Source organism: Heptranchias perlo, chromosome 28 (genome assembly GCF_035084215.1).
Source record: "Heptranchias perlo isolate sHepPer1 chromosome 28, sHepPer1.hap1, whole genome shotgun sequence".
In the NCBI taxonomy this organism is placed as follows: domain Eukaryota; kingdom Metazoa; phylum Chordata; class Chondrichthyes; order Hexanchiformes; family Hexanchidae; genus Heptranchias; species Heptranchias perlo.
In genome coordinates this window covers 29,625,406-29,639,610 of record NC_090352.1, presented here as the reverse complement: position 1 = coordinate 29,639,610, position 14,205 = coordinate 29,625,406, and the positions used below count along the sequence as shown (strand labels likewise).

The 14,205-nt window shown below is 40.3% G+C and overlaps 1 long non-coding RNA gene across 1 annotated transcript; it reads right to left on the bottom strand.

Annotated features, from left to right (window-relative positions):
* Nucleotides 1-1,349: 1,349 nt before the first annotated feature.
* Nucleotides 1,350-12,543, bottom strand: LOC137344985 (uncharacterized). Its single transcript, XR_010968524.1, has 3 exons — nt 12,342-12,543; nt 8,742-9,200; nt 1,350-1,803 (listed from the first exon to the last, which is right to left on the bottom strand). It is a non-coding gene; the product is annotated as an uncharacterized lncRNA (long non-coding RNA).
* Between the last annotated feature and the right edge of the window lie 1,662 nt (nt 12,544-14,205).

Below are 14,205 nucleotides of genomic sequence, written 5' to 3'. Positions count from 1 at the left end.
CTAAACAGGGAATGGTGTGTAACTCGGAGTCGTAAAGAGAAAGGGTCTTTTTTGTGGTTAGGATCATGCAGACTGGGTAATAAAGTCCTTCTATGAGAACATTGTGAAGACTTATTTGATGTGTTTGGCTTCAAGACAGTTTAGGCAATGCCAGGAAAAGGTTAATTTTCACTTTCCGAAGACTCCTCTCTGCGTAAATGAGACTATTTTTGAGGTGGTGTGGTTAATTTTTAGTTAATTTTTTGGAGGGCAGCCTGACTCACACTGACTCACACAACAGCAAAAAGATGACCCCTGTGATGTACTTCAGGCTATGGTAGGAGAAAACTTATAAGGGCAACTACCAGAGTGATGAAATGAATAAGTAATTGGAATGGTCGCCCAGTGGTTATAGTACTAGACTAGCAATCCTAGAGCTTGTGTGTTCATAATCCCACCAGAGCAAGTTGTTTATAAATTGAATTCAATAAATGTGGTAATTTGTGGACTGGCACCTCAAAATGACTATTAAAAAGCTACTGGATTGTCATAAAAGCCCAACTTGTTCGCTAATGCCCTTTAAGGGTGGGAACCTGTTACCCCAACTGGTCCGGCCTCCCACACTGTGGTCGACTCTTAATGGCCTCTGAAGTGGCCTAACAAGCCAATCAGTTATAAGCAATCACTAAAAGTTACAAAATAAGTTTTAAAATAAAATGGACAAGCCTATTGGCAATGACCCAGGCATTATATCAGCAGGATAAGACTTAAGCAATCTTAGTTGGTCAACCCTACAAAATCTTCCTCGCAAACAACAGGGGACTGATGCCCAAGTTTCCGCAGACTAGTCAAGCCTAGTTGTACTAATTCCATATTTATCATTATCATGGAAGCACCATCACCATAAAGGTCTGCATTGGTTCAAGGAGAAGACCCACCACCACTTTCACAGGCCAGCTAGGGATAGGCAGTGAATGGGTTTTCGCCTCTGTTGCCCACATCCTGAGAACCAATAAACAAAACTAGAACTAAGGTGCCCATTGAGCAAGCTTTTGGAGTGCTCAACTAACTTTTTGGATCACACAGGTGGCTGGCCATGCTCTATTCCCATGGCAATATTCCACAAGGCCTGACATGAGAGGTGCCTGAAGAACTTCAGGAAGAGAGGAGGCAACAGGAAGAACTCTCAGCAGGAGACTGGCACAGCAGGCTGGCAGCAAGGTGCGCAATTGTTTTCAGGGAAGCCTTTTATTTTCTAATTTGTATCAGACCAAATACCTTTATTCCTCCTGTATAAGAATGTTACTTTTTTCCCAACTTTTGAAGTTAATTTAAATTCCTTTCTTCATAGTAAAACACCAGAATGCAACTTTTTAATAAAAGAATGAGCTTTTATTGACCACCTCTGTGTACAGTGCGTCTATGTTCATGTAGCCTCTGTGTATATGTACAACCTCTCAACATGTCCTCCGCGTGCTTACAATTACTCCGAATTATTTATTTCTGTGTGAGTAGTAGTTACGTTCTCACCAGAATTTGTCAATTCATCATTATCTTTACAAGTAATGATGCAGATAACTGATATTCTCCATGATGAGTGTTGAACTATTCGTCTTAGCTACTCCGCAAATCAGGTGAACGTAGCATGAATGTGGATATACAGGCTGGTACAAGTCTCCTTCCTGCTTCCTCAACAGGAGTGTCTTACAATGTCCATACTGATGGGAGGCCTGCATCCTTTGTTCGAAGATTGACTAGAGCTTCACTGTGGTACGACTCCCACCAGTGCCACTGCAGAGCATGTTGTTGTACACCACCTTTTCTCTGTCAAGTTACAGGAATAGACATTATTAGTAGGGCATGTTCAGCAAGACTCGTGTAATGCTACATTCATTTTCCTGCACTGTCACGGCCTGAAAATTGCAAATGTTATGAGGCCCCTTTTAAGGAACACCATGACTTCCATTGTGACATTTTTATCTATGGCTTCCAATGACGATGTTTGGAATACATTTGAAGCTATTGGATTAAAATAGTAATATGGCACAGAGTAAAGGCTGCAGCATTTGCAGCTCCATTTCTCCATTACCTCAGTGGCTAGCCTCAAGTCATGCTACTTTCTGAGTTTCACTTCCATCCCTCTGGCTTTCTGAAGCAGCTTTGACAGGCTCACTAATCCCTATCTAGGCTGCCTGGACCCAAACTCGGTTAATGGGTCATCCTCTGCTCCCAAAAAGGTCAATCCACTTCCAAATTGGTGTGGGTCCCTACCACAAATCTTCATTAAATTAGACATTCAACTCCGACCAAAAAGATGGTGAGGTTTTGGGCCGAAAATAGGGGGATAGGTTTTGACTTCGTGCGATAGTGTAAAATGAGCAATAGTGAATCATGACCCGTTTTAAATCTCTCCCGATTGTTAAGTCAATGGAAATAAAAGCCGGGAGAGATGTAAACCGGGCTGCCGATTCGCTTTTGACTGTTTTACGCTATCGCACAATGTCAAAATCTACCCCAGGGAGTTTATGGATTCTGCGAGTATCCATTGCCTGTGCATTCTGATTTCCTCCTTGCACAACAGTATTTACATTCTATTTACATGGACGGGTGACTAAACAGTTAGGTTACTGCTTGTGAACTGAGAAGGAATATTAGTGCAGTTACGCACTGATTGGCTAGTTTCTGCTGGCCAATATTCATTGAATTTGTATGACATGATTGTGATAGGAGGAAGCACAGGCAGTTTGATTGGCAAGCAATACTCGCTAACAAAAGCTGGTGAAATTTAATAATAATCTCTAAAGGAGTAAAATATAGGCTATGGATTGTGTACAGATGACTGGTACCAGAACTGGAAAATGCCACACAGAGGCTATAAGATGCAGGGGGTTTCACTTGGCATCTAACCCATTCTGGAAGAACTCAATGCTATATTGGATGCAAAGAACAGATAAATTCTTCCCAGCACCAACAAATGGCCCACAAAAGAACTGTTAGAGTCAAAATGTATTTATTTTCTCATTCCAAACAGCTCAGAAAAATTGTATTACACACAAAATCCAAAGTTGGGCTTTTATTTAGGCAGGCCAATTCCTCAAGACCCTATCACAGTTTCACTTTCTAATATTTGAGTGGGTCATGTTGTTCTAATAACATTCCTATTGTATTCCCTTCAGAGCTCTGTCCCCCACAGCCCCCGCTCCAGTTACAGTATAAATATAACATCAGTTCCTAAATTTGTATATGGTGTCAAGATGTGCTAGTAGTTATTTGCATCAAAAACCCTGCTGTCTTTTGGTTGGTTGAACCTGAGATTGCCATTCTTCAAACAGTGCATGTTGGATCCTGGTGGGAAGTTTAGTGTGCAGTAGTAAAGATAGTGACATACCGATCATGCCCCCTCTGATCTTACATTTAACGGTGTTTTAGTGATGTTATTGTGAAAGAGACATTGACTCAATCTGCACACTACTGTAAATAAACGTGCTGCCAAGACCTGATGTGTGCTTTGTTTCCTAATATCTGCTTTCTTCCTGTCATGTGAGCGAGTAGACAACATTAGGAATTGGGTGTTGTTCAACTGTCCATAGAAATTAATTGTTTTAGGGGACTGGATGGCACAGTGGGTTAGCATATTTTCCTTTTACCCCAGGTTCTGGATTTGAATCAAACCCAAATTAATGGGATGAAAGTCACCATTCCCCTGTCAAAAATAGGGACCAGAAATAATATAGATTGGGGCAGTCTCAATCCACTTCCAAATTGCTGTGGGTCCCTACCACAAATCTACATTAAATTAGACATTTAATTCAGACCTGAAGGATGGCTGCTGCGGGTTAAAGAACTGTCACACTGGGCATCACCTCAGATTGACTGATCCAAGCTGACTGATCTTTACTCTGTATCTAGCCTTTTTTATACCTGGAAAAAGAAGACTTGCATTTATATCTCACCTTTCATGACCTCAGGATGTCCCAAAACGCTTTACAGCCAGTTAAGTATTTTCTTTTGAAGTATAGTCACTGTTGTAATGTAGGAAGTGCGACAAGGCGAAGTCCCACAAACAGCAATGTGAACCTGCCCTAGAAATACTGGGTACCAAAGGTAGAAAAATGTAACCTCCCTGACATTGGCATCTCCCACTTGGATCTTTTACAAATGTCTGATTTTTAAAGTACATGGTAAATTTAATGTTCCCATACACTCAGTAAGAAAGCCATGCTCAAAGGAAGCATATGTTGGAGATAGGGCTACCACGCTGATTATCTGACTCGTGTTCCCTGGCTCTTGTGCAGGAGCACTGAATTTAGCTTATTCTTATCAATACTTTAAAAAATAATTTCTTTCCCTTGTTCACCCTTTCTGTTGCCGCTTCTCCCCTACTTCAGCCTGAGAGCAGTTGTGTAAATCTCTCCCTAGCTCACATTGTGTGCTGCCCACTGCCCAATTGGTCTTGACAATACTAATACAAAAGGATTGACTTAAGTTGTGTCAAGGGCTAAAATAGAGCCGTAAAACAACGAGCAAATTTACCTCGAAAAGCAGCAATATCCTCCTCCAAGTTATCCTGCTTTTAAGCTGTTGATCCTAATTGTCACTTTAACATTCTGTTGAATTGCAAAGAGAGCGCGACTTCCATTCGTATATTGCCATACTACACCTTCTAGAAATACTTTAAAGTCCTTCACGTGCTTTTGAAGTGTCGTGACTGTTATGTGGGCAAACATGGCAGCCATTTTGCACACAGCCAGATCCCAGAAAAAAAAGCAGTGTGGTGGATAGAACTTCCTGCTCTTATTTCAATAGTGCCTTAAGATCTTTAACAGCTACCTGACCCACTGGAACAGGCAGGAGCTCCTCAGTTTAACATGTCGTATGAAGGATGGCATCTCTGACAATTAAGAACTCTCAGTACTGCTCTGGAGTGTCAATAACTTCGCAATAAGTTTCCATTATATTTCATCATCCCCCTACTACCATCCTTAACAAAAAATAACAGCAATAAGGAACATAAAGTTTGTGAAAACTGTTATCGTGTGAATCCGAGAATCAATGCTCACAGAAACGACTTGCTAATTTTTATAAGCAATTATACAGCAGATTGAACCACATAGGCTAAGAGTTCCTCTGGTCACCCTGTGTAGCGATAGTGTAAATGTGTTTGTGAAGATTTCCTCTGTTCATTATTTCTAGTGTTCTTTAAGAGGTCATCTTGGTAAATCACTCTGTGCGAGTGGCTATGACAAATTTTACCAATATTAATAAAAATACCACACTGTAAGTCATGGTAAAGATGAAAAGGAAGAAACCTGCTAATCTTGGTTCATTCTGTGGTACCTTCCCCGAGGTTGTGCGAAACCCTGTCCTATACTACGCACTTTGCTCTGAATTTATGCTATAATATTCACTATAAGTTCCAGTACATGCGAGTAATAAACAATTCCTTTTTTTAATTGATTGTTCCCTCCCTGCTTTTCTTCTCCTCCAGTTAAGCACGAGAAGTTTGTTATGTCAGACACTTTAAATATACATCACTGACCCATTCAGCTCGAGCCCGGCATATTAGCACAATGTATTTAAATTTTAACATCTTTGGGTGCAAAGTGGCCCCATTTTAGTACTGATCTGTTTCATCTCAAACAAAATTGATCATCAGAAACCTCAACAAATTATTGGAGGCTGAAGATCATTTGAAAGATCACTAGTCACCAGGTAGTTATGATACGTAATATTTTAATGTTTCAGATGAACAGGTTGAAATTGTGTTGTGTATTATTAGTAATGAAAGCACTGATGCGTTCAATGAAATTCTTTTGCCAACTGATTTAAGGAGGGTGATAACCCTTAAACAGGTTAGTGCCTTCATTAAAATAATGATCAGAGGAATTGCATGATGCATTTGTTACTAATATCATACAATGTGATTTGAACCCAACAGTGTGTGTTTTTTTCCAGGAATTTGATTTTATGCCTCAAGGACCCAGACACAACTAAATCATAACTGTTATTTAGCTCAACGTCCTTGTTATTCTAAAACAAAAACCAATATTTTCCAAAAGTTGTGCATTGCCAATATTAAGAGCTGAATTGAAGTAAAGGATATATAATTTAGTAAAAAGAAAGAACTTGCATTTATATACCCATTTCGCAACCTCAGGACGTCCCAAAGCTTTTTACAGCCAAAGAAGTACTTTTGAAGTATCGTCACTGTTGTAATGTAATGAATAATGCAAATTATCGTAGAAGACTGGATTGAAATACAAATGCAAATTTGTAAACATTAGAAGGAAAAATATAAATTATTGCAACATAAATAAAATATGATGAATCTTCACTGCTTCAGGCTCTGTTCCTGCATTAATTTGTATTTCATTTGATTTCAGGGTCTTTGCCCTTATGGTTGGATCAGTACCGCTTGCTCAACCCGTTATTACTATGCCTGAGTAAAACAGGATCTTGCGATGATTCTCTCAGGGAAACCCTGTTTCAGACAATAGAGAATAATGGCCCATCAGTGATTTCAGACCTAAAGTCAAAGACTATAAAATTCCGGTTCCACTGAACTCTACCCTTTTCTGCTCGCAAAGGCACCCGAGGGCACTATATTAAGTGAGTTACAAAGAAAACAATTATGATTTTAAAGACTATAAGGAAAATGTCTGTTTGGTAAATTTATATTTTTGGTGATATTGATGCTCATGAAGAGGAGAGATGTAATGAGTGGGAGTGGAACACTTTTTCACTTTTTGCCTGTACGAAGCATTATAAGGTCAGGCCAGGTGAAGAGCAAAGTATCCTCTATTTTTTTATCCAACAATAGATTTTCTGTGTGCACTGCGTGCAATAAAATTGTAAACCTTTTAAAAAGAATTGGTTTATAATGAAGGGGTTTACGAATTTGTTATAATTGGAGCACAGAGAAAACCTTTGTCCAACGCGCCTTCACCTCCACCCACCCTCAGACCTACACTTGCACTAGACCGTTTCCCACACCGTGCATCCTTGTGGCCTCTGAGTGTGTTGATTACTATAGATTTGAGTGTTTTTCTCCTGTTAACTAGGAATTGGGTTGAGACTGCCCAGGTGCAAGTCTAGAAAACATGCAGTGCGATATTTCCCAGGTGATCTGCTGGACTTGTTTTAAATTTCACGACTAAATGGGCTAATATTAAAGTCATGAAGTGATTTGATATGAATGTATCAGGTGATCGGACACTAATATCATAGAGTGCAGAGACGGGAAACTTTCATCCCATCAGTTTGAGCTGGATTCAAATCAAGGTGCCAGATGTGTAAAGACAGGGTACCAAACCATTGTGCCACTCAGTGCCCACTAAATAGGATTTTTTTTACAGCACATGCATGCTAATTATTTTGGACCTTATTTTTCCAATGGCAGCACATTTCTTTTTCCAGAAGGGTCCTCCCATTCCTACAATGGTGCCCAGCAATCACATTTCAGACAATACTGCACAGCTACTCAATCTGCCCTCCAGCTCTCACCTTCACTATTTCCCTTTAATGTTCCAGAAGAGATCTTTGCTTGTTTCACGTCTCATCCTCCAATTTCATAACACTCGTCTCTGAGTTGCTCTCTGTTCCTCCTCTCAATCTCTCTTTTCCCTTGCCTTTCCCTCAGATATCATTCTAATCTCGTTGTCTTTTCCCATTCCTGGCTCTACATTGTTGTCAATCAATTACTACTTCACACCTTACAATTGCTTTTTAAAATACCATTCCTTCTCTCTTTTGTCACTGGTATTTCTCTTTAAAACTACACAAACACAAATGACACAATTCCCAAGTCAATGACTGTATCTCTAATTATATTATTTCACTCCTCCAATCCAGTACACCTGATGGTATAAATCTGATAACTGATTTTGTTGCTTTAAATTGATGAATTTAAGATACTGGATTACATAATCCACTTATCTTTGGGCTCTGACATAATCCTATTGTCTGATTTTATTTGTTGTTTACTTTTTGGGGGATTTTATTTTGTTCATTAGGTTAAGGGATGAAACTGTGAGATTTGTTTATCTCCATCTTGCCTGAGGGGGTCGGAGAGGAATTTTCCAGAGGTTTTTTCCCCCATTATTGGCCTGTTTTTTTTTCCTCTCTCGGGAGATTACACGGCTGCTGGGGAGGGGTGGGGGTGCTGGTAGAATCTCTCTTGTCATGATGCTCCAGACACCATGAGTGTGGGGCAGGCTTGATGGACCAGCTGGTCTTTTCCTACCTGTAATTTTCATATGTTGGTACCTTCCAGACAAGCTATCCTACTTCTCTAGTGAGCCAGTTATGCTGGCAGTGTTGGTAATTCCACAGAGTTTGGTGGATTTGACCATGATTTATGTAGTGAACTGGTGCAGATTCGATATTATTACTCCAGATTAAGGCAACCGGTTTGTGCATGATTTGGATTTTCAGGAGTGGTGTAATAAACATAAATAATAAATAAATAATATATGTGGAGCGTAAACACCCCATAGACCTGCTGGGCCGAACGACCTGTTTCTGTGCTGTAAAATTCTGCTTGCGGTAGAATCGTGCAAAGAGAACTTTTTAACTTTAAAATCCGAGAATCTGGCCCTAAATTTCCAGTGTTAGTAAAGAGATACAGAATAATCAGCATTTTGTTAAAATTGAAAGTTTCACTGAACGGTGCTCCAGACTGCTTGCCTGGAACTCGCTGTGCCTGAGCACAGCATGTTGCGAATGAGGCAGTATAACTTCATGCTGCCTGCCGACAAACGTACCTGTCTGAAACCAGCGTGGTATCAATTTCCGTCAAGCAGGGGCAAGTTTGAACTGTAGACTCATGCCCACTGGAAGTTGCACTGAGATTTCCCTCAAATACATTTCACTTAAAACTCTTACAACAACTAGACAGAGAGACTTTGATCCAATTTGTCTTGATTAGATTTGAACCCAACTTTCATAGATGAATGGAATTGTGCTTTAAGGCTGTCCAGTCCCAACTTCTCAATCATAGTCTGCAGTAGCAAAGTGCACTGCCTCCATCTGGATATAAGAGACTATGGTTGTGCTTATCATTTGACACTTAAAAGCTAATGAACGGAAAGAATAATAACCAATAATTGTCTCATAGCAGAGCTCAGCATCAGGACCATTTTAAAGCCAGAACAGTTGGAATTAAGTGTTTGGAATATTCTTCTTTAAATAGTGATCACTGCTGACATCCTCAGAGGAAATATCTGCGAGAAAGTAAACAATGACTATTATTAGACATAAAACCGTGGGGTAAGTACTGTGATTATATTGTGAATGCAGAATTCCTATATCCAGTATTCATAGCAAAATTATAAACATGTTATTTCTGTTTGCTAGAAATAACAAAGAGTAAATCATTACAAACACATTTATAATGTCACACCACACTTAGTGGCCAAAGGACTTCTTGCCCTCACAGCACTTTGTCTGTTCATTCAGTTTCCTTACACTCTGCTGCCTGTATCCTAACTCGCATCAAGTCCCGTTCACCCATCACCGTTTTTCTCCCCGATCTACATTGACTCCCGGTCAGCAACGCCTCGAATTTAAAATTCTCACCCCTGTGTTCAAATCCCTCCATGGCCTCGCCCCTCCCTATCTCTAATTCTCTAATTCTGGCCTCTTGTGCATCCCCCACTTCCTTTGCCCCACCATTGATGGCCGTGCCTTCAGCTGCCCAGGCCCTAAAGCTCTGGAATTCCATCCCTAAATCTCTCTGCCTCTCTCTCCTCCTTTTAAGACGCTCTTTAAACCTACCTCTTTGACCAAGCTTTTGGTCACCTGTCCTAATATCGCCTTAGGTGGCTTGGTGTCAAATTTTGTCTGATAGCACTCCCGTGAAGCGCCTTGGGATGTTTTACTACGTTAAAAGTGCTACATAAATGCAAGTTGTTGCTGTTAGGGTGAGTGACTTCTTCAAGGCAATCCCCCAATGATGCCATCGATATTAACCAAAATATTCAAAGTGAACAGAAATGAGCAGAAAAGACCGTTTATAACTGATGGGGAGACTGTCTCTCTTTAAAAGGAGCACTCCTGGAGAGACTGGCCCTTTAAAAGGAGCACTCCTGGAGAGACTGGCCCTTTAAAAGGAGCACTCCTGGAGAGACTGGCCCTTTTAAAAGGAGCACTCCTGGAGAGACTGGCCCTTTTAAAAGGAGCATTCCTGGAGAGACTGGCCCTTTAAAAGGAGCATTCCTGGAGAGACTGGCCCTTTAAAAGGAGCACTCCTGGAGAGACTGGCCCTTTAAGCCAACGGGTGTGGACATAGTACAATTCTTCAAAGGACCTGCTGACATCACTGCATTACAAAACAAACACTGAAATGTATTTTCAGTCTTAAGTTTATTAACTGGGCAGCTGGCAAATGCAGAGAATGGAAAGAGCGGTACAAATCACTCATAAAACGGTGTGCTCACTGCTCCCTGCTGTCACATTGTAACAGGCCAGTTGTACTACAGTTTGCGTCGATGTAAGGCAGTTGCAGCTTTGTACTAAGTACGGTTTGGGAGTGAAGCCCTGGCCAGATTTTAATTCTGGCAAGTGGGGTAAGACCACCTCAAGAAGGCAATCTCACATTGCTACAGGTTTACAAATAGCTGCAGTATCTATGCATCAACAATACTCCCCAATTGGACAGCCTGGTAAATGTGTTAGTTTAATTTGAATCAATCTGTCAGTAGAGAGCTGAGAGTCCGAGTTAGCTGTTCACTAAATGCTACCTGCCACTTGTATACCAGCGAGCGGAGCTCTGCGCATGCGCATACACCAATGCACTGACCGGAGAGCAATGGAGAGCAATGCGGAGCCAGCAGTATAACTCCGCACTGCCAGCCCCACATCATTGTTAGCAGGTACTGCTCTCAAACCCTAGGATAACAAGTAACGCGACATGATGCAGGGGCCCAGCACCAAACACTGCGTTAAGGGTTTTAGGAAATCTTTTTAATACTAAACCGAAATAACAATTTAGAGAGATTTAAGCGTGAAAGAGTTGTTATATATTTTAAAGGGATTCCGCTTACACACCCAAGAGTGCATTTACACTGCAACTTCAGTATCGCTGCAAAGTGGTTTATGGACTTAGCATCAATACTAAAATTGCAGCTTAAATCCTGAAGCGGTGTGGGACCCCCAGGGGAAGGTAGTCTGATGACACTACTTGCAGTATAACGCCGGTGCAATGCCAAACAGGGTTCAAAAAGTGACCGGGAGGTCCCTTGCACATCCCGGGACACTTTAAACCGACCTGCAGTTAATGTCAATCTTTAGAGCTGAGAGCCAATGCCACATGCGCTCTATAGAAACTTACATTTGAACTGTTGGGGAGGGCTGCACAGAGCTCGCTCCGGGACAGGGGATTTTGGAGTTCCAGCCAAGCAGGGTAAATGGGGTACTGCCCGGCTGGAACTCGTTCTGCAGCCACCAGTCTCTGAGTCCAGTAACTGCAGTATAAATGCAGCATTAATTGTACATTAGATACTCACCAATACTCACCAATCGAGCTGCCACGTTTTAACAAATGAATTCATATAAACTTATTAACCCCATCCTAACCCTCGCCCCACACTATTTTTAGGAGATGTAGATTGTCATTAAAATTGTCTACATGATTTGACGTTGATTTCAATTGCTTTGACAGTACTTTTGTCAAATAAGTTGCTGGATTTTAAATATTCTTTACTCTTTCAAAAAATCAATAAGAACACAAAGAGAATTATCTGGGCACAAAATAGTTGCATAATTTAGAAAAAAAAATCCTGAGAGATTTGGGATATTTTCAGTGAGATTGCGAGAACAGAGCGATATCAGCGAGAATTGCTACATGGGCCAAACTTGAGAAATCTGCTCAGCGTTCTGTGTAACTAATAAGATACACTAATAAATTTCTAAAAGCGTGACATCCTCGGCAAATACTCTTTCCCTCTCTCAAAAAAAATTCATGTCTGTATAAACGTGTCCACGTGTTTCATAAATCACCGGCGAAAAATTGACGTAGAGTTACATTTTAAAAGGACAATCACCAAAAGAAAGTCCCCTAAACTCCATGCTGTTCTTCCTCTAGTACGTTATATGCGAATTTTAACTCCGCATTTAAACGGACAAGGGCTTCATAAGCAATACGTTAGCAACGAATGGTCAAATGGCTTTTTAAATTAAAAGATTGTTCGATTCTTGCACAGTAACTCGTGTAAAAAAAAATCAGCAGCAATTGAAAATAGTTGAAATTTGTATTTAATGATCAGCGGTTGCGATTTATTATGTTTCAGATTTCCACAACAGTACGAATGCTGTGTTTTCTCTCGCTCCACGAAAATCTATTTTGAAATTAATTTTGTACGAACCCCCTGCTTGGTCTGAGCTCAGTTTCGTCCCATGAAGTATCTGAAAGGCAACGACAGAGTCTCTTTGATATCAGCAGCGCTTCAGTAGCCTCTGTCCATCACTGGGTAATAATGAGTCTAAAAGGCTGCAAACTGCAAATCTGGCGATTATTTGCAAACTAAGCCTATAAACTCCTCCCAAATGTAACAACTGTATGATTATTACAATTTAAAAACAAAAGTTTTAAACAATTATACTTCCACCCCCTTCATAAACTAATTGGAATCACGAGTCAGTGCCTTGATAGCAGCCCAGTGTAAACCTACAGAACTATGATAAACTGTCTCGTTATGGTCACAACATTGAGAATCAGACGTGTTGAAACCTATTTAGTCGCACTGCTTTATTTGAAATTGCACTTTTTGGGGCTGGGCTGGTATATTTTATATAATCAGACTTTAATCAATTTGACAACCTCTATTTACTTAACAGGGAATACAGTAGACACAATGTTTGGAAATTTTGGTTAACTTAGGTCCATCTTGTTTACAGTGCATTAAAAGACCACCTGGATACGAAAATGAAGGATATATAACGCTATAAAAGAATACACTGGTGGCGTTGAGATAATCCTCAGGAATTACCTCTCTGCTGTTCCCGCGTTGCGGGGCTATTTTGGAAAGTTACAAGATTATCGAGAGTGATAACATTTGATGTGACAATGGGCTCCATTCAGGGTCTCCTCTCTCTGGAGATTGATTACATATGCTGCAACTGCATTATGCATTAGGAGGCGAAACTTAATTTAAAGGCGCAGTGTCCATTTTATTTGGCTGAGTTATCAAAAGGCCAAATCTATGCAAAATAGTTTTACGGCGACATGCTTGGTGCGATAGTTTTTTTAAATATATATTATTTATTTTCGTTGTGTCCTTCCTTTCCTCCCACCTTCCCCCGCCCTTTGGCAAGCTCTCCGTTTGCAGCATTGATCAGTGTAAAGTTTACAGAAGGTAGGAACGCTTATTGGCAAGTCGCGACCGCTCTGCTGTTGTACCAGAGTAACAGGAAAAAAAACATAAAGGAAAAAAAAATCTAAAGTACTTGTACTAGTAATCCTTTACTAGAAAGTCATAAAGTTTGATAGCGAAAGATTCCGAGTTTCGCATTATTTTATTTCAGGGAATCAATTTATTATATTCGATTATCATATATTGTAGTTATATATTTACATTTCAGCTGTAGTATGACGGCGGGCTAGAATTCAACACACTTACATTGAACTTATTTCTGTTTAATGACAGTTATATATTCTAAACAGCCAGAGAAAGCGACCGGCCGTCCGCTACAGACTATACCGTTTAATGTATTTAGCGCTCATACAGTACCTATTCACCAGCTACCTGTTAAGGGCTGATGCAGATTTAAAACATGCAGTGGGCAGGATGTTTTCTGGACACTAAATATCACAATTAAAACCAAATTTCACATTTGAATATAAACGTGTAGTAACAAACTCTACATTGGAAGAAATGACTATAAATCTCCTCTCAAAAACTATAATGTCAAACAAGACACTTTCTTATACTGAGGACATTGGAGGTCACTCGTTCTAGTGGGACATAAAGTGCCCCTTACATATCCCATCCATTCACAGAGCGTAGTGTTTATTTGAAATATGAAGCCCATGGGATAATAACAGCACACATTTCCCGGCTTGAAATGGGCAATTCACCGAATAAATATATTTAAATTTTAAACCGCGTGGCCCCTAATCAAAGGTCTACCTTTAGAAATGACTTGTAGCTTTCATCACACCCCATTTCTCTTTCTCTCTCCCCCCCCCCCCCCCCGCCAAGTTTTATTTCCCTATTCGATGGAACACTT